Source organism: Zingiber officinale, chromosome 7A (assembly GCF_018446385.1).
Source record: "Zingiber officinale cultivar Zhangliang chromosome 7A, Zo_v1.1, whole genome shotgun sequence".
NCBI lineage: Eukaryota > Viridiplantae > Streptophyta > Magnoliopsida > Zingiberales > Zingiberaceae > Zingiber > Zingiber officinale.
Genome location: NC_055998.1, coordinates 45,958,697 through 45,981,185, shown reverse-complemented (window position 1 = coordinate 45,981,185; position 22,489 = coordinate 45,958,697).

Sequence of the window (22,489 nt, the reverse complement as noted above, 5' to 3'; positions counted from 1 at the left end):
AATAAGGAGAAAGGTAGATAATTTGGTACGGTTTCCTATTTCCTTATGGAGGAATTGCCTCTCCTTTCAAGTGAATGTCATAGACGTCCGTGAATGGGTTACCCTTGTCATTAGGGCCCCTTGGGTGTATGATCTAGAGCACTTTTTCTATGAGAGCAACAATTCCTAAGGGATTGTTTCTCCTTTTAAGGGAACGCCCTAGACGTCCAGAAAGGGTTACCCCTGTCACTAGGGCACCTTGGTCAATACGCTCTAGGGCATCCCCTTTATGTGATTAACAATCCTCCACATCAATCAACAAAGCATGCATGAACAAGGCATTAACAAGTCATTGAATAGAAATATGGCGAATCTACATAGTTCTACATCTCCATCACATTACAAATACTTCCTAATCCTATAAGAGGATGTCTACTCCATTGTGAGGGAAGAACAACCCCAAAACATAAAATAAAGTATACTTACAACCCTTGATGAGAAGAAGGGGAAGAAGAGATGCTTGCCGAGGTTTCCAATGTCTTGGGGATGCCTCCTTGCTCTGGAGATGGACGAAACGTCAAGGGATGGCGGTGGATGAATCTCTCAAGTTTTCCCCAAAGGGGAGAACCCTTTCCCAAGGAGAGGGACGAAGTCCCGAACCAAAGATGCCCCCAAGAATAGGGTTAATGACCCTTTTATAGGTTAGGGCAAGGACGTCGCATGACCCGTGCCACGATCGTGCAAGATCTGCACGGCCAACTGCCTCCTCCCTTCAGGTTGAGTGGCATGGTCGTGTGAGATCTGCACGACCGTGTCTTCCTTCTGCTCTGGTTACACCACACGGCCATGCGAATTGCCACGGTTGTGCCTTCCTTCTACTCTGGTTACACCGCACGGCCATGCAGAATTGACACGGTCGTGCCTTCCTTTTGCTCTGGTTACATCGCACGATTGTGCAGAATTGTCACAGTCGTGTCTTCCTTCTACTTTGGTTACACCGCATGGCAGTGCGAATTACCATGGTCGTGCCTTCCTTCTGCTTTGGTTACACCGCACGGCCATGCGAATTGCCACGACCGTGCCTTCCTTCTGCTCTGGTTACACCGCATGGTTGTACTAATTGACACGGCCGTACGAATTGACACGACCGTGTGTACTTGTAGATCATTTTAGCATATCTTAACATGGTATTCTTGAGTTGAGGTCTTCATCAAAGTTGTAGATCTTGAAGTTACCTACAATTCGGTATAAAGAATAACCCAAAACTACAATTGACCAGAAAGTTATGGCTATTTTGGTTTTAATCTGTAGTGTAAAAATTTCACACGACCTGGATACGACACCTTGAAAGCTCTAGACTCCACTTAAGCTTTGTTTCTGCTCCAAATCGTGTCCTATCAACAGGAAAGCACACAAAGAGAAGATCTCCGAATAAAAGAGTATTTATTCTGAATATATGCTAAGAGAGGTGAACATGCATAGAATATACGTGAATAAAGTAACTGAATGTGCATCAAAACATGTATAAATGATCATAAGATCTATGGACATCATGTACCCGCCTTTAACTGTAGATCTTGCTAAACAATCCCACATCTAGATGCTCATCTCGAATCAAAGTCCTACAAATCACATGATGTACAGTTTAGCTAATCACATATACAACAACTATCTAAACCTAAACACAATCTTAACTCAATTAGTTAACCATGTTTAATTCCACCTAATGATCCAAATCCAATTAGATAATTAATCCATCCTTAATCCACCGATCAATTCCTTAATTCTCATAAATTAATCACTAATCAAATCCAATCACCTCATCAAACAACTCCAATAATCCTCATTCAACACAATCATTTCCTCCTCCAATTCACATTCATATTTTAGTAATTCATTTACAACCAAACCTAGCACCATCATTACTTAACAACCAATTCATCAATAAAATGCAAACTAATCTCCAAACACACAAATGAGTCAATCCTTTTTCATAATTAGAACCCTCAACTTCAGAATGAAAACCCGACCAAAACAACAGATTTAATTCAATATTAATCCAAATCTATAAACATCTTACCCCAATCCATATCAGCAATAGCTACCTCTCTGAAGAAAATCCAAATGCAGCTATGAGGGACAGAAGCTGCTGACCTTCCTAACCTCTACCAGAATTGGTGGCTCTATTCTGCTATGAACTCGTGAAATAATCCTTCCCACCACAAGGATCGCCACGACCAAAGATCTCAACCCAACACACCGTAAATTAAAATCAACACTTCCTCCATTGAGCACAAGATCAAATACTCAACCCTCACCTTTCTGTCATATTGTCGGATTAGAACAGCTTGATCGAAAACTTCATGTCGAACCAAGCAAGGAGATCTAGCACTATCTCTAAAGGTAGGGGACCAACCGGAGTGGCGGATATAGTGGCTATAGCTAGGGTACGACATCAAGCGATCCGTCAATACGAAGAGGGCTCGGCTGGGGTGAAGCATACTGGAGGAAAAATATCGGATGGCTGGAGGTGCGGCACACAAGTTCTGTGACGAGGAATGGGAGCTAGGGCTCTGATTCCCCCCACCTCTTGGTTAAAGTGGCCAGCGACTCAACAAAGATCGGAGAGAGAATCAGTCGAGACTGCACTGATGGTCGGATGCGGATGGTGGCGTTCTCGGTGATTGAACGATGTCGGCACTTAGTGAAATGTTAGAGAAGTGGTGGCACGAGCAGATCGTAGGAGGGCCTGGCCGTCACCCCTGTCTCGGCTGCGTCCCATGCCGATGACCGTGCGCCTAAAATATCCGGCCCTCATGGTCATCGTCGTCGCCATCTAGTAGCCGACGGCTGGTAATCAGAGTAGCACGGGTTGGCATCACGTGATAGGGGAGAAATCACGAGGGAGAGGGGGAAAAGAAGTGTTCGGCGATTTAGGGCACGAGTGGGGATTTATAAACTTAGTCATTATAATTAAACTCTAGGTTCATTTCTCAATCAACTCTCATTTGATTGATATTCCAAATATATCTCCTCTGAGCCCAATAGTTATATCCCCTTAAAATATATCATACTATTGGGTGCTACTCAGAATTTCGTCCTATTTCCCCTGTACAAAAATTTATACAAGCACAAAACTTTTCTTAGCAACTCATGTGCTTTCCAAAAGTTAAACTTGGATTGCAAATGAAACTTAACATTATTAATCCAAGTTCAACTCATGTGTTCATCAGAAGTTAAACCATATTACAGAAGTTGATTAAATATCTATTTCAAGGATTGACTTCTAGGTCGTTGGCGAGGCACTAGGTCTTCTTGGGTATGGGAGCATCCACCACTTCCTAGACAAAGCCTTTCAAAGAAATTGAATATTTAAACTCCTTACAGTAAACCCTAGGTTTAACTACAGAGACCTCAATCGAAATACAAGATCGCTAGCCTCTTGTGTTGGTATTTCAGGATCCATACAAAGGAAAACTAAACTAGTACACAACGGAAACAATTAACTAGTTATACCTTTCTTTGTATCTTAAAGACCTCATGGTCTTCTGCTATATTCCTCTCCTCCTCTTAGACATCATGTGGGCGACGATCTTCCAAGACAACACCACCCGAACCACTTCTTTTCCTCCAAGATTTCCAGCCACCAAGGGATGCTAGGATAGGGAACCTCCTTCTCTTCTTCTTCTCCTCCAAGTAACCGGCCACAAGAAGATGGACCCTCTTGATGTCGTTGGCCCTTGGTAAAGGAAATAAGGTGAGAAGAGAAAAGGAAGAGGGCCGGCCAAAACAAGGATTCAAAGAGGAGACTTAGGTTGTGTTCTCTCATAAGGCACCATCTACCTCTCTTTTATAATCCTTGGTGAATGTAAAAAAGGAAAGATTTAAAATTAAAACCTTCCTTTTAATTCCTATTATGTGTGGCCGACCCTTATTTGGGCAATCAATTAAGGACAAATTTTAAATTAAAATATCTCTTTTAAACCATTGTGGATGACTACAAAAAGGAAAGATTTTAAAATTAAAATATGTCTTTTAAATCTCTTTGTGGATGGCTATAAAAGGAAAGTTTTAAAAATTAAAATCTCTCTTTTAAATCACTTAGAGGATGGCTATAAAAGGAAAGATTTTAAAAATTAAAATATCTCTTTTAAATCCCTTTGTGGATGACCATAAAAGGAAAGTTTTAAAAATTAAAATCTCTCTTTTAAATCCCTTGGAGGATGGCTATAAAAGGAAAGATTTTAAAAATTAAAATCTCTCTTTTAAATCCTTTTGTGGATGGCTATAAAAGGAAAGTTTTAAAAATTAAAATCTCTCTTTTAAATCCCTTGGAGGATGACTATAAAAGGAAATATTTTAAAAATTAAATCTCTTGGAGGATAGCTATAAAAGGAAAGATTTTTAAAAAAATTAAAACTCTCTTTTAATTCCTTGTGGTCGGCCCCTTACTTGGGCACCAAGCAAGGCTTGGCTGGCCACCTCTTGGGCTCCAAGCAAAGCTTGGCCGGCCCTTGCTTGGGCACCAAGCAAGGATGTGGCCAACCCATTACTTAGGTAAGAAGTGGACTTGGTTGGATACGATGCTTTATACATAGAGGCTACAACAGGGACCTAGAGGAGGAATTGACTTTGGCCTCCTGATAACTTGAGCTTCCTATGTTCGACCTGAACACCCAACTCAAGTTCATCAATAATAGCTCATACCACTAAAGAGTTATTATTGAACTACCGCACCAATCCCACATTACATTATGGGTTCCTTCTTATCATGAGTACATTAATCTCCCTGTGTTTAAGATATCGAATATCCATTAATTAAATGAATTACTGACAACTCACTTAATTAACTTCTAGCTCCAAGAGTAGTACCACTCAACTTCATTGTCATGTTAGACTAAGTCCACTTGCAGGGTTTACATGACAATCCTTATGAGCTCCTCAAGGGGACATCATCAACCTAGATAATTAGGACACAGTTTCCTTCTATAATCAACAACAGACCATATATTAATATTATTTCCTAACTTATCGGGCCTATTGATTTAATGGATAAATCTCACCCTTTGATAAAATAAAGAAATAAATACTAAGTACATGTGCTTGTTATTATATCAGGATTAAGAGTACGCATATCCATAATAACAAAGGTTCTGTTCTTTTATGCAGTTAGTATAAAAGGAACAACCTCAAATGGTCCTGCTCAATACACACATAGTGTACTAATGTAATTTTATAGTCAAGATAAACTAATACTAAATTACACTACAACCATTCCAATGGTTTGTCCCAATCCATCTTGGTTGTGAGCTTCTGTTTATAATTTATAAGGAACTGATAATATGATCTTTTGTGTGACACCACACACCATGTTATCTACAATATAAATTAAATGGACAACTGCATTTAACTAAATGCAAACATTTGACCAATGTGATTCTCATTTCAAAATAAATGTTTATACAAAAGGCTAGGCTTTTAGTATACATTCTAACAATCTCCCACTTATACTAAAAGACTATGCTACCATATATGCTGCCATACATCTGATCCCCATCCCCTCAACATGCCTATCAAAAGCTCTCATCGGAAGGGCCTTAGTGAAAGAATCTGTCAGGTTATCTTCTGATGCAATCTTGGCGACAACAACTTCTCCTCGCTTTATGATGTCTCGTATCAGGTGGTACTTGTGCTCAATGTGTTTACTTGCCTTATGGGCTCATGGTTCCTTCGAGTTTGCTACTGCACCACTATTATCACAATAAATTGTGAAAATTTTGGGCAAATTAGGAATCACATCTAAGTCCATTAAGAAGTTTCTGAGCCATACAACATCTTTGGCTACCTCAGATGCTGCCACATACTCAGCTTCCATGGTGGAGTCCGAAACATATTTCTGCTTAACACTCCTCTATGCTATGGCTCCACCTCCCAAAGTAAACACATACCCTGAGGTCGACTTACTATTATCCCTATCGATTAGAAGTCCGAATCCGTGTAACCCACAGGGAGCAAATCATCTACCTAGTAAACTAGCATATAATCTCTAGTCCCTTTCAGGTACTTCAATATATGTTTTACGGCAGTCCAATGTCCTTGTCTTGGGTTACTTTGATATCTGCTAACCATGCCCATGACAAAACAGATATCCGGTCTCGTACATAGCATCGCATACATTAGGCTTCCTACAGCCGAAGCATAAGGAATTGCCTTCATGTCGTCTATCTCCTTTGATGTTTTAGGAGACATCTCTTTAGATAAAGGTTATCCATGCCGAAAAGGTAGAAAAACTTTCTTGGAGTTTTGCATGCTAAAACGAGATAGAATAGTATTGATGTATGAAGCTTATTCTTTTCTTGCGATCCCTTATTACTTTGATCCCAAGAATATGTCCACATTCTCCTAAATCCTTCATATCAAACTCCTTAGACAACCATACCCTTACGTCTGACAACACTGTGACATTGTTCCCAATAAGAAAAATATTATCTACCTATAGTACAAGAAATACCACCACGTTTCCGTCACTCTTCTTGTATACACAAGACTCATCCGGACACTGAGTAAATCCATAAGACTGGATCACTTCATTAAATCGGATGTTCCAAGATCTTGAAGCTTACTTCAGTCCATAGATAGACTGATTGAGCTTACATACAAGATGTTCTTTGCTCTTCGCAATGAATCCCTCTGGTTGCTTCATATGGATATTTTTTTTTAAGACTTCCATTAAGAAAAGCTGTCTTGACATCCATTTGCCAAATCTCATAATCAATATAAGTGACAATAGATAAAAGAATCTGGATAGACTTAATCATGGCTATCGGTGAAAAGGTTTCATCATAATCGATTCCCTTTTTCTTAGTATATCCTTTTGCAACAAGCCTTGCTTTGAAGGTTTCCACCTTCCTATCTGTCCCTCTTTTTCTTTTGTAGATCCATTTACATCCAATGGCTTTTACACCATTTGGTGATTCTACAAGCTCCCAGACTTGATTAGAGTACATAGATTCTATTTTAGAGTTCATTGCACTTTGCCAAGATGCTGCATCTTTATCTCGGAGTGCTTCATCATATGTCTAGGGATCAAGTTCATGTTCACCAAGGATCAAGTCCGAAGATTCTCCCAAAAACATGAATCTATCAGGTTGCCTAACAACCCTCCAACTACGATGAGGCACTACTTGTAATTATACATCATTTGTGACACGTGTTGTAGTTTCTTGTGGTATCTCATCTTGTACCATTGGTACTAAAGTAGACGTGTCTTCTCTTATTTCCTCAAGAACAATTTTACTCATGGGCTTGTGGTTCAATATATAGTCCTCTTCTAAAATCGGGCATTGGTGCTAATAATGACCTTCTGATCTTTAGGACTATAAAATAAACCACCTTTCCTTCCTTTAGGATAACCCACAAACAAGCGAACTTCTGTACATTATTCCAACTTATCAGCGTCTCCTTTCAGCACATGTACTAGACTACCCCAAATCTGAATATGTTTCAGACTAGGTTTACGCCCATTCCATAATTTTGTGGGAGTAGAGGTTACTGACTTAGAAGGTACCAAGTTCAGAATGTACACTGCCGTTTCCAGAGCATATCCCCAAAATGAATTTGGTAATTCTGAATAACTCATTATTGATCTAACCATTTCCATAAGAGTCCTATTCCTTCGTTCTGCCACACCATTCTATTGGGGTATACCAGGTACAGACAGTTGTGATTGAATCCCGACCTCTGATAAGTAATTCCTAAACTCTCCTAAGAGGTACTCACTACCACGATCAAACCATAGTGCCTTGATACTTTTACCATGACGTTTCTCCACATCATCATTACATTCTTATCAAAGCACTCAGACTTCCGGCACATCAAGTAAATGTACCCATATCTTGAATAGTCGTCTATAAAAGAGATAAAATATTCGAAACCACCTCTTGCCTAGATAGTCATAGGTCCACAAAAATTAGAATGAACCAATTCCAACATATCTATACCCCTTGGCCTTAAAAAGTTTCTTGGCCAGTTTTCCTTCCAAGCAAGATTCGTAGGTTGGAAAATTTTTCACCACTAATGAACCCAAAGGTCCATCAGCTATTAGTCTTTGAATCTTACTCAAGTTAATATGACTAAGCCTTAGATACCAAAGATATGTTTGGTTTATTTCCAAAGGTTGCTTTATCTTATTAGAATTAGAAGATGTGTTATTAATTTCCATTTGTTGTATCATGGGAGTTATTGTATTTAGAGTATATAAATTACCAACCAACGTACCAGAACAGATAACTATCCTATTTTTCTTGATAACTACTTTGTCATCAGAAGAAATAGAATATCCATCCATAAATAGTTTAGAAATTGAAATAAAGTTCTTTCTAAAACATGGTACATAAAGACAATTTCTCAAAATCAATGTTTTATTTCTATCAAAAGATAAATAAACATCTCCCACTACAACAACCGCCACTTTTGTAGCATTGTTTATGTAGACAGTAATCTCCCCTTCATGTAGTCGTCGAGTTTCCTGGAACCCCTGCAATGAATTGCAGACATGATCAGTGACTCCCGTATCTACACACCAGGTACCGGTAGATAACACCACTAAATATGTTTCAACCACTAGAGAATAAGATATACCTTTATTATTCTCCTTTATACGAGGACAACCCACTTTCCAATGTCTAGACTGCTTGCATGTGAAGCACTTGTCCTTCGGCTTCTTCACACTTGCATGCGACCCAGTCCTAGAGATCGATTCACTTTCTTTGTTGAACCAACTTGTTTCTTTTTCTTCTTTCTGCCTTTCAGCTTAGAAGCAGAAACATTTTTAGCAATGTGAATTTGAGAACTTTGATGAAATAGCCCTTCTACAGCTTGAAGTTCAGTCAGAAGTTTTGCCAACGAATAAACCCTTTTTTTCATGTTGTAGTTCAGGTGGAACTGCTCAAAACTTTTAGGCAGCATTTGGAGAATGATATCGACCTGGGGTTCCCCATCGATTTCTGCTCCAAGGACTTCCATCTCATTCAAAAGAGCCAGCATTTTGAGGATATGATCCGTTACGAGTGTCCCCCCAGTCATGGTGGTCGTCATCAATTTTCTCATAGCCTCCTGCCTAGCAGCCCGATTCTGGTGTCCAAAGAGTTCCTTGAGTTTGCGCATCAAGTCCTAATGTTGATGTTGCAGCACATTTGACATAGAAGCCAAAATATAACACCACGTCATCTCATCTGCCCTGACCCATTTCTTATGATACTCAATCTCCTCTTCACTAGAATCGCTATTAGGCAGGCTTGGACAGATCTCAAAAAGTATGAACTTGTAACCTTCAGTAGTTAAGACAATGTCCAAGTTTCATTTCCAATCAATGTAATTGGGACCAGTAAGTTTGTTTTCTTTCAATATAATAGCAAGAGGATTGAAAGCCATTTGAAATCCTAAGAATCATAAAATATTTGGTCAAAACTTTAGAATTTAAAATAATATTAATTCCTCAAACAATATCATTTAAATTCACCAACACCTCAAAACACCGTGAATTTTATATGCCATGATAGTGTAGACGTATACAAATTCAAACATTTATAAGAGGCGGTTTTACCCATTAATTTTATTATCTTGTCAACCTAACTTTATGACAAATAAAATTAATTATTGATTTTTTTTCGGTCACACAAATAATAGTAGTGACTCCGATGGAGAGGATACTATTTAATGCACCTAAGTGTATACCATTACTTGATGCTTAGTCCATTAAATAAGATTGTGGCCCATTAGATGGAGAAGATCACACAAACCTAAATAATTTCCGATAATCATCTATAAATGGAGTTTGATCTAGTGATCTGCAAACAAACTCATCCGATGTGGAGGAAGGCACTCAAAGCCAATGCGCAAGTTTGAATGCATCACTTACAAACTAGTAATGAAGACCGTGGAATATAAATAATTCCTCTCCCACTTAGTTATTTAAAATGAGAAATTTTAACATGCAAAAACACACAACACATATAAACAACATAAAAGGCAATAAATATAAAAAATATTTTTCCAACTATTATGGCCTCATCCATAGTTGTCCTCCGTCTGCCACCAACCCTAGCCGCCGCCAACGGGTCATGTCGTCGCGTCTATCTTGCTTCCTTTTCCACTGTGCCTCTGGTCCTCAAATAGCACCATGCCTCGCAAGGATACGATCCGTGACAAAAATAAAATTTTACATTTATCAATCCTATATTCCACAAGGGATTGTACATGTAATCTAAATTGAACATAATGTAAAATCCTAAAACTAATACAGCTCCTGCTATATTTAATAATTACAATCATGCACACACATAAAATGCCCTCGACATGCCCGAGGGTCCAAATCACACACAAACACAATAGGGTCATAATAGTTGGAACTAGGATGTCTGCAACCACAGAGTTAATCTTTTTACACATCCTACTATTATCCTGCCTAAATTTATGTATGAAAAGTACATAATTTAACTAAAAACCAAACACACAGAGGCAGAAAACTAGCTCTGATACCAAATGTTGGGTGCTACTTGAAATTCCGTTCTGTTTCTCCTGTACAAAAATTTATACAAGCACAAACTTTTCCTAGCAGCCCATGTGCTTTTCAGAAGTTAAACATGGATTGCAAACGAAACTTAACATTATTAATCCAAGTTCAACCCATGTATTCATCAAAAGTTAAACTATATTACAGAAGTTGATTAAATATTTATTTCAAGGATTGGCTTCCAGGTCGTTGGCGAGGCACTCGACCTTCTTGGGTATGAGATCATCCACCACTTTCTAGAGAAAGTCTTTCAAAGAAATTAAATATTTAAACTCCTTATAGTAAACCCTAGGTTTAACTACAGAGACCACAATCGAAGCACAAGATCGCTAGCCTCTTGTGTTGGTATTTCAGGATCCATACAAATGAAAACTAAACTAGTACACTGCGGAAACAATTAACTAGTTATATCTTTCTTTGTATCTTAAAGACCTGTTGATCTTCTGCTATATTCCTCTCCTCCTCTTGGATGTCCTGTGTTGGTGCGGTTAGCACTAACGGTCTAACTCAGGTTTTGATGAATGACAAATCAGGTTAAGTTAGGTGTGTCGTGATCTAACACTCTGACCGAGTGTGCAAGATAAGTCCAAACAGGTCGACGGGCTGACCGAATGTCTGGCACGAAGTCCAAGCAGGTCGACGGGCTGACCGGACGCTTGACGAGAAGTCCAGTTAGGTCAACGGGCTGACCGGATAGCTGGCGAGAAGTCCAAGCAGGTCGACGGGCTGACCGGACGCTTGGCGAGAAGTCCAGCTAGGTCGACGGGCTGACCAGATAGCTGGTGACAAGTCTAGACGGGTCGAAAGCTGACCGGACGTCTGGCAGGTGAGTAAAGGTAAGTCACTAGAAGGGAGTGACTGTGAGGACGCGTTCCCAGGAAGGGATCATTTGGCGTCGATCCGGCTTAAATCCATTTCGGATATCTAAGTCGAGATCTTGACTAGATTTCGGTCTCGGAAAGACGGAATCTAAGTCATACTATCTTTGTCAAACTATAAACTGAACTAACACTCTTTTTTGCAAGTTATAAATTATATATTTGCCTCAGACTAATCTTGTCTTGCAGGAGAAGAAGCCTTCTGGAGAAAGGAAGTCCGGGCGCCCCGGGCGCCCGGAGGTCTGGGCGCCCGGAAGGGATCCGGGCGCCCGGGAGGCAACTTTTATCCAAACTCGTCGTCGCCACGTGGAGCTCACTGGTTGGACCTGCCACGTCCCACCAGGGCGCCCGGAAGGGATCCGGGGTGCCCCAAGCTTCATATAAAATAAGGGGCAGGGGTGGAGCTTTAACAACAACTCAGAACTCTCTGCTCTACTGTGCTCTTGCGACGCCTTGAGGCTACTCCGACAAAGCGCTGTCTTCAGTTTACTTCTTTTCAGTTTGTCGGTATTAATTTTTTTTATTAGCATTCCTGCAATTCTTAATTGTAACATTCTTCGAATTGCTAGTGAATTGCCCAACGAAAGCACCCTTGTGTGCGGGCCTTGGAGTAGGAGTCGCCAAAGGCTCCGAACTAAGTAAAATTGGTTCTTGTGTTAGCATTGCATTGTCTTAATTTTTCCGCTACGTTTAACTCTCTTATCGACGAACATTTTTCGATATTCACCCCTCCCCCCCTCTATCGAACATCTACGATCCAACAAGTGGTATCAGAGCAGGTACCGCTTTGATTTGGTGCAACCACCAATCAGACAAGGGGGTGATTTGCTTTTTATTTTTTTTTCAAATTTCAGCTTTTCGTAAAGATCCAAACTGGTATTATTACCCTTTTGGAAATTTTTTTTCATCATAATTGAAACTAAATTGGTCCAACACCAATTTAGTTATTTTTATTTAATTCCTCCCGCACTACTAATCCAAGACCAAGTCTTGGAACCTCTCTATATTTTTTTGTGTGCAGATTAAAAATGTCACAGATCGAGGGCTTCAGCACAGTGCGACCTCCCCTCTTCAACGGGGATGATTTCCCGTACTGGAAGATGTGAATGGAAGTGTATCTCAAGACAGACTTTGACCAGTGGCTGAGCATCACAAGACCCTACAAAATACCAGTAGACAGTTCCGGGAATCTACTAGATCCAGAAGATTGGACAACAGACCTAAAGAAGAAGGCATCAACAGAGAACAAGGCAATCAACACCTTACAGTGCGGATTGACTAGAGAAGAACTGAATCGGGTCGGACCACATAATAACGCTAAGGAGCTGTGGGACAAACTGATCGAGCTGTACGAAGGAACGAGCGACGTTAAGGTAACAAAACGAGACTTGCTCTTAAATAGAATTTTTAACATAAAAATGTAGGAAGGAGAAATGGCCAGCCAACTCCACACAAGAATCAAAGACATTCTCAACGGACTCCACGCAATAGGGCACCAAATGGAGAATCGAGACTTAATAAGGTATGCCCTAAATGCTTTTCCACGCAATAGCTTGTTGGCATCTATCGTAGATGCCTACAAGATATCAAAAAATTTATCTAAATTAAAATTAGATGAGTTTTTCTGTGAATTAGAACTGCATGAGAAAACTAACACCGGGGTCGAGAAAGGTGTAGCTTTATTTGCAGGTTCCTCAAAAGAAAAGAAGAACAAGTCTGAACCAGAAAAAGATTTTGACCAGAACTCTGAAGATGAAGAACACTTGGTGAACCTAGTAAGGAAGATGTTCACCAGGAGGAAAAGAAGCTTCAGCAAGAAGGACCTTCAAAAGATCAATTCTCCAACTGAATCGAGGAGAGTGACGTGCTTCGGATGCAACAAGAAGGGCCACTACAAGAACGAGTGCCCAAGATTGAAGATCAACAAACCGAAGCCAACCAAAAAGAAGGCCCTCAAGGCGACGTGGGACGACTCCTCCTCGGAAGAATCGGAAGCAGAGAAGCACCAGAGCCACCTTGTGCTAATGGCCCGCGAAGCAGAATCAGAAGAAGAATCGGAAGACGGGTCCGAACCCGAATCGAGTCACGAGTCCGTACTCGTTTCCGAAGGTTCCAAAGAGGTATTCCTAAAATTAAACCGGAAATTTTTTAAAATTATTTCGTGCTTAAATAATAAATTAGTTAAATTAGAAAATGAAAACAAAATTGCTCCTCGAGGAAAATCAAATCCTCAAGGAACAAGTTGTAAATAATAAACCAACTCAAGATCTAACACTTAAGGAGGAGAACTCATCATTAAAATTATAAATTAATAATTTAAAAAATATGTTAGAAAAATTTACTACTAGATCAAAAAATTTAGACTTAATTCTAAATAATCAAAAAGCATGTTATAACAAAACCGGACTCAGATATAAGTCGAACTCAAATAAAACGTTTAAATCATTAATAACCCAATACAAGTCAACGAACAAAGCTTGGGTTCCGAAAGCGTGTTTGACCACGCAAATAGGAGCTAACCAATATTATATCCCTAAAGATAAAATATATTATATAAAGTCAAATAAACCAAATAAAAAACCAGAATACAAACCTGAACAAAAAAATTTAAAATCTAAACATAATAAAACTCAACAAAATGTAAACTATCACCAAGTAAAATATAATTATAAAGGAAATAGATATAAACCGAGAACAAAATTAAATTAAATGACCATTAATTCAGGGGGAGGCTCCAGAATAGTTGGCATCTCCAAAACTAACCTACTCGACAGGGTAATTAGGATTAGTTAAAAAGGGTTCAAGTTTAACTTGAAAAATGGTACTGGTGAAATATTGGATGATAGTACGTTAGGGAAGCTTAGTCTATGCATGTCTAGGAAGATATGTCTTCGACCTGGTGCATTTGGTTAAGTGGAACTGACTGAAGCTACCCTTTATGTAACGACCCGACCCTCTTGGCCCATTTGGCGGCCCATTTGGCGACCTCTCATGTCGTCGACCGTCGGCTCTTATGTCGTCGGCCCATTTGGCGACCTCTAATGTCGTCGATCGATGACCCTTGGCCGTATCGTTACTCTAAACCTCGAAGGCATGGTTACTTTAATGATGTCCAAGTGACTCACCATAGCCCAGAAGTTTATCCAGAGAACGCCTATTTGTTGAACCTAAAGCTAAACCTGAATCAAACACAAGTTAAAAACAAACCTTAAAATTGAACCTAATTCATCTCATAAAATTATAGGATTCCCTGATTAAAACATAGATCGGGTGAGATGACAAAGGAATTAAAATTAAATTTAATTAAAATTAAAATTAAAATTAAATTAAATTATAATTAAAATTAAATAAAATTAAAATTTAAACTTAAATTTTTTTTACTTAAAAATTGTTTTAAAAATTAAAACTTAAATTTTTTTAACTTAAAAATTATTTTAAAAATTTAAATTTAAATTTTTTTAACTTAAAAATTATTTTAAAAATTAAAACTTAAAATTTTTTTAAATTAAAAATTATTTTAAAATTAAAACTTAAATTTTTTTAACTTAAAAATTATTTTAAAAATTTAAACTAAAATTTTTTTACTTAGAAATTAAAACTTAAATTGTTTTTAACTTAAAAATTATTTTAAAAATTAAAACTTAATTTTTTTATCTTAAAAATTATTTTAAAAATTAAATCTTATTTTTTTTAACTTAAAAATTATTTTAAAAATTAAAACTTAAATTTCTTTAACTTAAAAATAATTTTAAAAAATTTTAAACTTAAATGTTTTTCAACTTAAAAATTTATTTTAAATTAAAACTTAATTTTTTTTTCATAAAAATTATTTTAAAAATTAAAACTTAAATTTTTTTTAACTTAAAAATTATTTTAAAAATTAAAACTTAAATTTTTTTAACTTAAAAATTATTATAAAAATTAAAACTTAAATTTTTTTTAACTTAAAAATTATATTAAAAAATTTAATACTTAAATGTTTTTCAACTTAAAAATTTATTTTAAAAATTAAAACTTAAATGTTTTTTTTTAAATTTATTAAAACTTAAATTTTTTCAACTTAAAAATTATTTTAAAAAATTTAAACTTAAATGTTTTTCAACTTAAAAATTTATTTTAAAAATTAAAACTTAAATGTTTTTCAACTTAAAAATTTATTTTAGAAATTAAAACTTAATTGTTTTTATTTTAACTTAAAAATTATTTTAAAAATTAAAACTTAAATTTTTTTTAACTTAAAAATTATTTTAAAAATTAAAACTTAAACTATTTTTTTAACTTACAAATTATTTTAATAATTAAATTGTTTTTAACTTAAAAATTATTTTAAAAATTAAAACCAAAAATAAAAAGAAATCAAAACCGGAGTCAAAAACTAGGTGCGAGCGTCCTTGGTATACGGGCCCGGGGCGCCCGGATGGGCCCGGGGCGCCCGGATGGTTCCGGGCGCCCCGCCCCACTTGCAACTCCTCTATTCGCTTTCGTTCAAGCTTTTTCCAAGCTTTACTACGAAAGCATTCAAAATTAAATTTTTCCTCGTTCTATGGTTAATACGCGACCGCGAATCAACCGAGATCGTCAGTTCTAAAAAGATTTTTTAGCAATGGCTCCTCGGTAAAATTCTTGTCTTCTATTTAAAATTTTAGAATATTGTTGCATGTTTGTTTTCTTTAATTAATATAATTTTGTTTTATAATTTAGGAAACGTTCTAAATCTGGTGTTGGGCCCTCTACTCCCAGTGTTGACCATAGGTTTCCCACTGATGAGCTTAGGATTAAGTTTGAGTCGACCATTTACATGGCCATTAGGACCAAATGTATAGATAGAGCGTTCTTTTTACGCTCTTGCGTTCTAGCTATAGAGGCTATAAACCACTATAGGTTGCAAAACCTTGTTGAATGTACTAGCCCAGTAAACATAAGTTTGTGTGCCGAATTTTATAACAACCTAGTAAAAGTAGACAACTTTACCTATACCACTAGGGCAGCTGGCACTAATATCACGCTGTCCCCTACTACCATCCGTAACTTTTTGGAGTTACGGTAGTCTACCTGTCCCTTTCAGTGCTATCCTCCCAGGGAGCTACCATTTGGAGATCCCTACTCGCATATTTCTCTTAATACGATCTATTCATATTTTTTTGGGGGCGAGCGAGTACCCACTATGACCCAGTTTAGGTCAGTTACCCTTCGAGTCCAGGACTACACCCTCTATAGGGTCTTAGTCTTTTGCATTCTACCACTGAGCACTCGGGACATCGCGATGATGCGCTCATTCCACTCCTTTCTCCTCTATGCCCTGTGTCATAGGTTAGATATTGATATTAGCCTATATATCTTTTCCACCATTATCTACTCGGCTAGATACGTGACTAGTGGGCGAGTTCATATGCCTTACTGTCACATTCTGACAGCATATATGTCCTCTTTGGGAATTGATGTCACCAGAGGTGACATCCTCTATATGACCGAGTTTGATGTTATAGGAGCTAGGAACTTTTCCCTAGCTAGTATTCATATAGATGGTGAGGGTATCATGACTTGGCAGAGGGGGGCACAGCACCAGCCTGACCCGGAGGAAGCAGAGCAGGATGAGTTCTTTCTCGCACTGTTTCCTGATGAGGCCGCTCCTGCACCAGCTCGAGCCCCACGTCCCGCACCTCGCACTCTAGCCGATCGAGTATCCGGACTAGAGAGAGCTATGTCGAGCCTCCAGCAGGAGTCCTCCAAGTTTCACCGAGACATACGGCGAGAGGTCTCCGATCTTCGACGAGAGGTGCGACAGGAGGTCTCCGATTTGTGACGAGATGTGCAGTAGGAGATCTCCGACCTGTGACGAGACCTACGAGAGGACGACCGGACTCGTCACATTGAGCTATTGGCACTGCTTCGGTCGTTGGGTTCCGGACCACCTCCTTCATCATCTCAGTAGTCGTCATGGTTACATAGCACTGTTATGACACTATTACAGCTTTTGTAGTACATATTGTTCTATTGATTTTCATTTCAGATCTGATTGGTTATACTCTAATTTAATAGACTAGGACTTTTCAAAATTCAATAACTATTTTCAAAAAAAATAATTGTTTTAAATTCTAGGTTAAAATTGTTTTATCTTTTTAAAAAACTTTCCTTCTTTTAGAATTTCAAAACAAGTTTAGCCTTAGACTAGAGAAATCCCTTTAGAAATCATGTTCCCCCAGGACTAGTATTTGAGCATCTCACCAACACCCTAGGTTTACTTTGCTTGTGATTGACATACATAGAATGGGGTGAGATATATAGGCCTACTGCCTGTACTTAAGATGTTTATGTCAGTGCATCAAAATAAGTCTGGACGTTAAATACAAAACATACATTGATCAAGCTAAGTTACTCAGTTAAGTCAACTGCTAACTGATTACAATGAACTTAACTTGACTAACTAAGTGAAAGCTGCTATCTTCTGATAGTCAGTAAGTAGCTAATTGGTTAGACAACTATTTTATATGTCAGGTTTAGAGGGAGAATTAAATCAATAATTAACACCAAAATTATTTCTCCACCTTAAACACAATATCTTTTCTAAGTTTTTTTTTTCAGTTTTGAGATTAAATTTTAGTTTTCAAATTTAAAGTTTTTACAAACTTAATCAGTTTTGAAAAGTAAATATCTTTTAAAACTTAGCTATGAAATCCTTAATCTTGAAAACTTATGTGTTAAATTTTCTAAACTAGCTTTTATAAAACTATATTCTTCAATTAGATTTTATAAACTAAGATTTTGAATCTATTGCAAACTTAGTTTAGTAAATATCTATTAAAACTCAGCTTTGGAATCTCAGGTTTGAAAAGTGTTTCAAAATTAAACTTATGTTTGATAAATATAGTTTTGAAAACTTAGTCTTAAAATTTTGATTTTGAAAACTTATGTTTGAAAATACTTCAAAATTAAAACGTATTTTGAAAATTTAAACTTGATCCTAAAATTTGAAACTTATACACTTATATTGGAAAATTAGCTTTTCAAATTTCTAATTAGAAAATTCTCTTTGAGTTTGCAAAGTCATTTTTGAAAATTAAAAATGATCTATAAAAATTAACTACTCTTTCAAAACTTAGCTATTTTCTAAAAGCTAAAGCTAATGTTTTCGAAAGTTTAAACTCTCCCAAGTTAACTTGACATCATTCCTTACATTCTTTTTATGTATTCTGTATTTTTGAGTGTTTAACTTTTGTCCTTGTTTGATGAATGCCAAAGGGGGATGGATAGGTGGTTAAGTTAGAGAAACAAAATGTCAAAGTTAAAAAACTAACTTAAACCTCATGCTGGTTTTTACTCGCATATTTTTCACTAACTTAACCAGGTTATCATTCCATCAAAAAGGGGGAGATTGTTGGTGCAGTTAGCACTAACGATCTAACTCAGATTTTGATGAATGACAAATCAGGTTAAGTTAGGTGTGTCGTGATCTAACACTCTGACCGAGTGTACAGGATAAGTCCAGACAGGTCAACGGGCTGACCGGATGTCTGACACGAAGTCCAAGCGGGTTGATGGGTTGACCGGACGCTTGGCAAGAAGTCCAGCTAGGTCGACAGGCTGACCGGATAGCTGGCGAGAAGTCCAAGCGGGTCGACGGGCTGACCGGACGCTTGGCGAGAAGTCCAGCAAGGTCGACGGGCTGACCGGATAGCTGGCGAGAAGTCCAGACCGGTCGAAGGGCTGACCAGACGTCTGGTAGGTGAGTAAAGGTAAGTCACTGGAAGGGAGTGACTGTGAGGACGCGTTCCCGGGAAGGGAATATTAGGCATTGATTTGACTTAAATCCATTTCGGATATCTAAGCCGAGATCGTGACTAGATTCCGGTCTCGGAAAGACGGAATCTAAGTCATACTATCTTTGTCAAATTATAAACTGAACTAACACTCTGTTTTGCAGGTTATAAATTATATATTTACCTTGGACTAATCTTGTCTTGCAGGAGAAGAAGTCTTCTAGAGAAAGGAGGTCCGGGCGCCCGGAAGGGATCCGAGTGCCCCAGAGGCAACTTTTATCCAAACTCATCGTCGCCACGTGGAGCTAACTAGTTGGACCTGCCACGTCCCACCAGGGCGCTCAGAAGGGATCCGGGGCGCCCCGAGCTTCATATAAAAGAAGGGGCAGTGGTGGAGCTTTAACAACAACTCAGAACTCTCTGCTCTACTGTGCTCCTGCGACGCCTTGAGGCTACTCCGACAAAGCGATGTCTTCAGTTTACTTCTTTTCAGTTTGTTGGTATTAATTTTTTTTTTATTAGCATTCCTGTAATTCTTAATTGTAACATTATTCGAATTGCTAGTGAATTGCCCAACGAAAGCACCCTTGTGTGTGGGCCTTAGAGTAGGAGTCGCCAAAGGCTCCGAACCAAGTAAAATTGGTTCTTGTGTTAGCATTGCATTGTCTTAATTTTTTCGCTGCGTTTAACTCTCTTATCGACGAACATTTTTTGATATTCACCCCCCCCTCTATCGAACATCTATGATCCAACATCCTGTGGGTGATGATCTTCCAAGACAACACCACCCAGACCACTTCTTTTCCTCCAAGATTTCTGGGCACCAAGGGATGCTAGGATAGGGAGCCTCCTTCTCTTCTTCTTCTCCTCCAAGTAACCGGCCACAAGAAGATGGACCCTCTTGATGTCACTGGCCCTTTGTAAAGGAAACAAGGGGAGAAGAGAAAAGGAAGAGGGGCGACCAAAACAAGGATTAAAAGAAGAGACTTTGGTTATGTTCTCCCATAAGGCACCATCTACCTCTATTTTATAATCCTTGGTGAATGCAAAAAAGGAAAGATTTAAAATTAAAACCTTCCTTTTAATTCCTATTATGTGTGGTTGGCCCTTATTTGGGAAATCAATTAAGGAAAAATTTTAAATTAAAATCTCTCTTTTAAACCATTGTGGATGGCTACAAAAAAAGGAAAGATTTTAAAATTAAAATATCTCTTTTAAATCCCTTTGTGGATGACTATAAAAGGAAAGTTTTAAAAATTAAAATCTCTCTTTTAAATCCATTGGAGGATGGCTATAAAAGGAAAGATTTTAAAAATTAAAATCTCTCTTTTAAATCCCTTTGTGGATAGCCATAAAAGGAAAATTTTAAAAATTAAAATCTCTCTTTTAAATCCCTTAGAGGATGACTATAAAAGGAAATATTTTAAAAATTAAAATCTCTCTTTTAAATCCCTTTGTGGATGGCTATAAAAGGAAAGTTTTAAAAATTAAAATCTCTCTTTTAAATCCCTTGGAGGATGGCTATAAAAGGAATGATTTTAAAAATTAAAATCTCTCTTTTAAATCCCTTGGAGGATAGCTATAAAAGGAAAGATTTTAAAAAATTAAAACTCTCTTTTAATTCCTTATAGTCGACCCTTTGCTTGGGTACCAAGCAAGGCTTGGCCGACCACCTCTTGGGCTCCAAGCAAAGCTTGGACGGTTTAAGATAATAACTCATACCACTAAAGATTTATTATTGAACTACCTCACCAATCCCATATTACACTATGAGATCCTTCTTATCATGAGTGCGTTAATCTCCCTATGTTTAAGATATCGAATGTCCATTAATTAAATGAGTTACTGACAACTCATTTAATTAACATCTAGCTCCATGAGTAGTACCACTCAACTTCATTGTCATGTTGGACTAAGTCCACTTGTAGGGTTTACATGACAATCCTTATGAGCTCCTCAAGGGGACATCATCAACCTAGATAACTAGGACACAGTTTCCTTCTATAATCGACAACATACCATATAAATAATATTATTTCCCAACTTATCGAGCCTATTGATTTAACAAATAAATCTCATCCTTTGATAAATTAAAGAAATAAATACTAAGTACATGTGCTTGTTATTATATCGGGATTAAGAGTACGCATATCCATAATAACAGAGGTTCTATTTTTTTATGCAGTCAGTATAAAAGGAACAACCTCAAATGGTCCTGCTCAATACACACATAGTGTACTAGTGTAATTTTATAGTCAAGATAAACTAATACCAAATTACGCTACAACCATTCCAATGGTTTGTCCCAATCCATCTTGGTTGTGAGCTTCTATTTATAATTTATAAGGAACTGATAACATGATCTTCTGTGTGACACCACACACCATATTATCTATAATATAAATTAAATGGACAACTGCATTTAACTAAATGCAGACATTTGACCAATGTGATTCTCATTTCAAAATAAATGTTTATACAAAAAACTAGGCTTTTAGCATACATTCTAACACATACGAGATCCAATTAAATCCCAGGAAATTTCTAAAAATTCTTGAAAAATCCATTATGGTTATTTTTTTTAATAACACTTATTATTGAATTATTATTTGGGTGACATATCTTACATTCTCTCTCACTAATAAAAATTTGGTCCACAAATTTACTTCACAATTTAGGGATCCTCATTTAAGGTGACTGTTGCAATTCTGTGTTCTTTGTTTGTGTTAACAATTTCTGTTAAAGCCCTTTGTTAGCTGTTAAGTCAGTTAGCTTAATAGAGTAGTTAATTTCTATAGTGGTCAGTTAAGTTAAGGTTTGATACTTGCAATTTGGTAGAATTTCATTCATGGTAAGTTTGAATTGTGGAATTTGACCTCTTATTAAGAACTATTTGATTCCTGCAACAAATAACTGTAGTGTTTACAAATTTATTTCTTGTTTATATTTCATTTCAATACAAATCCCCATTTCATAATTAGAAAACCCAAAAAGAGTGTTCGAATCCGAAACAAACACAATGCTAGCGTAATCCTTGAAAAATTCGACTCGGGCCTTATACTAAAATATTTCTTTGTGTAGTTGTGGGTTTTTGATCTTAATATTAATTTGGGAGTTTATTTGTGACATCAATTTGGATAGTTATCAAATTTTGACGTCGTTGGCAGGGAGAACGGTATTTGATAATTTAGGATTGTTCTTTATTTTGGAAAACTTTAAAATTTTTATTGTTTCAATTGCTTTCATGTCATATATCCATGTGTTAATTTTATATGTTCTTGAGTCTTCTGATTTTATTTTCT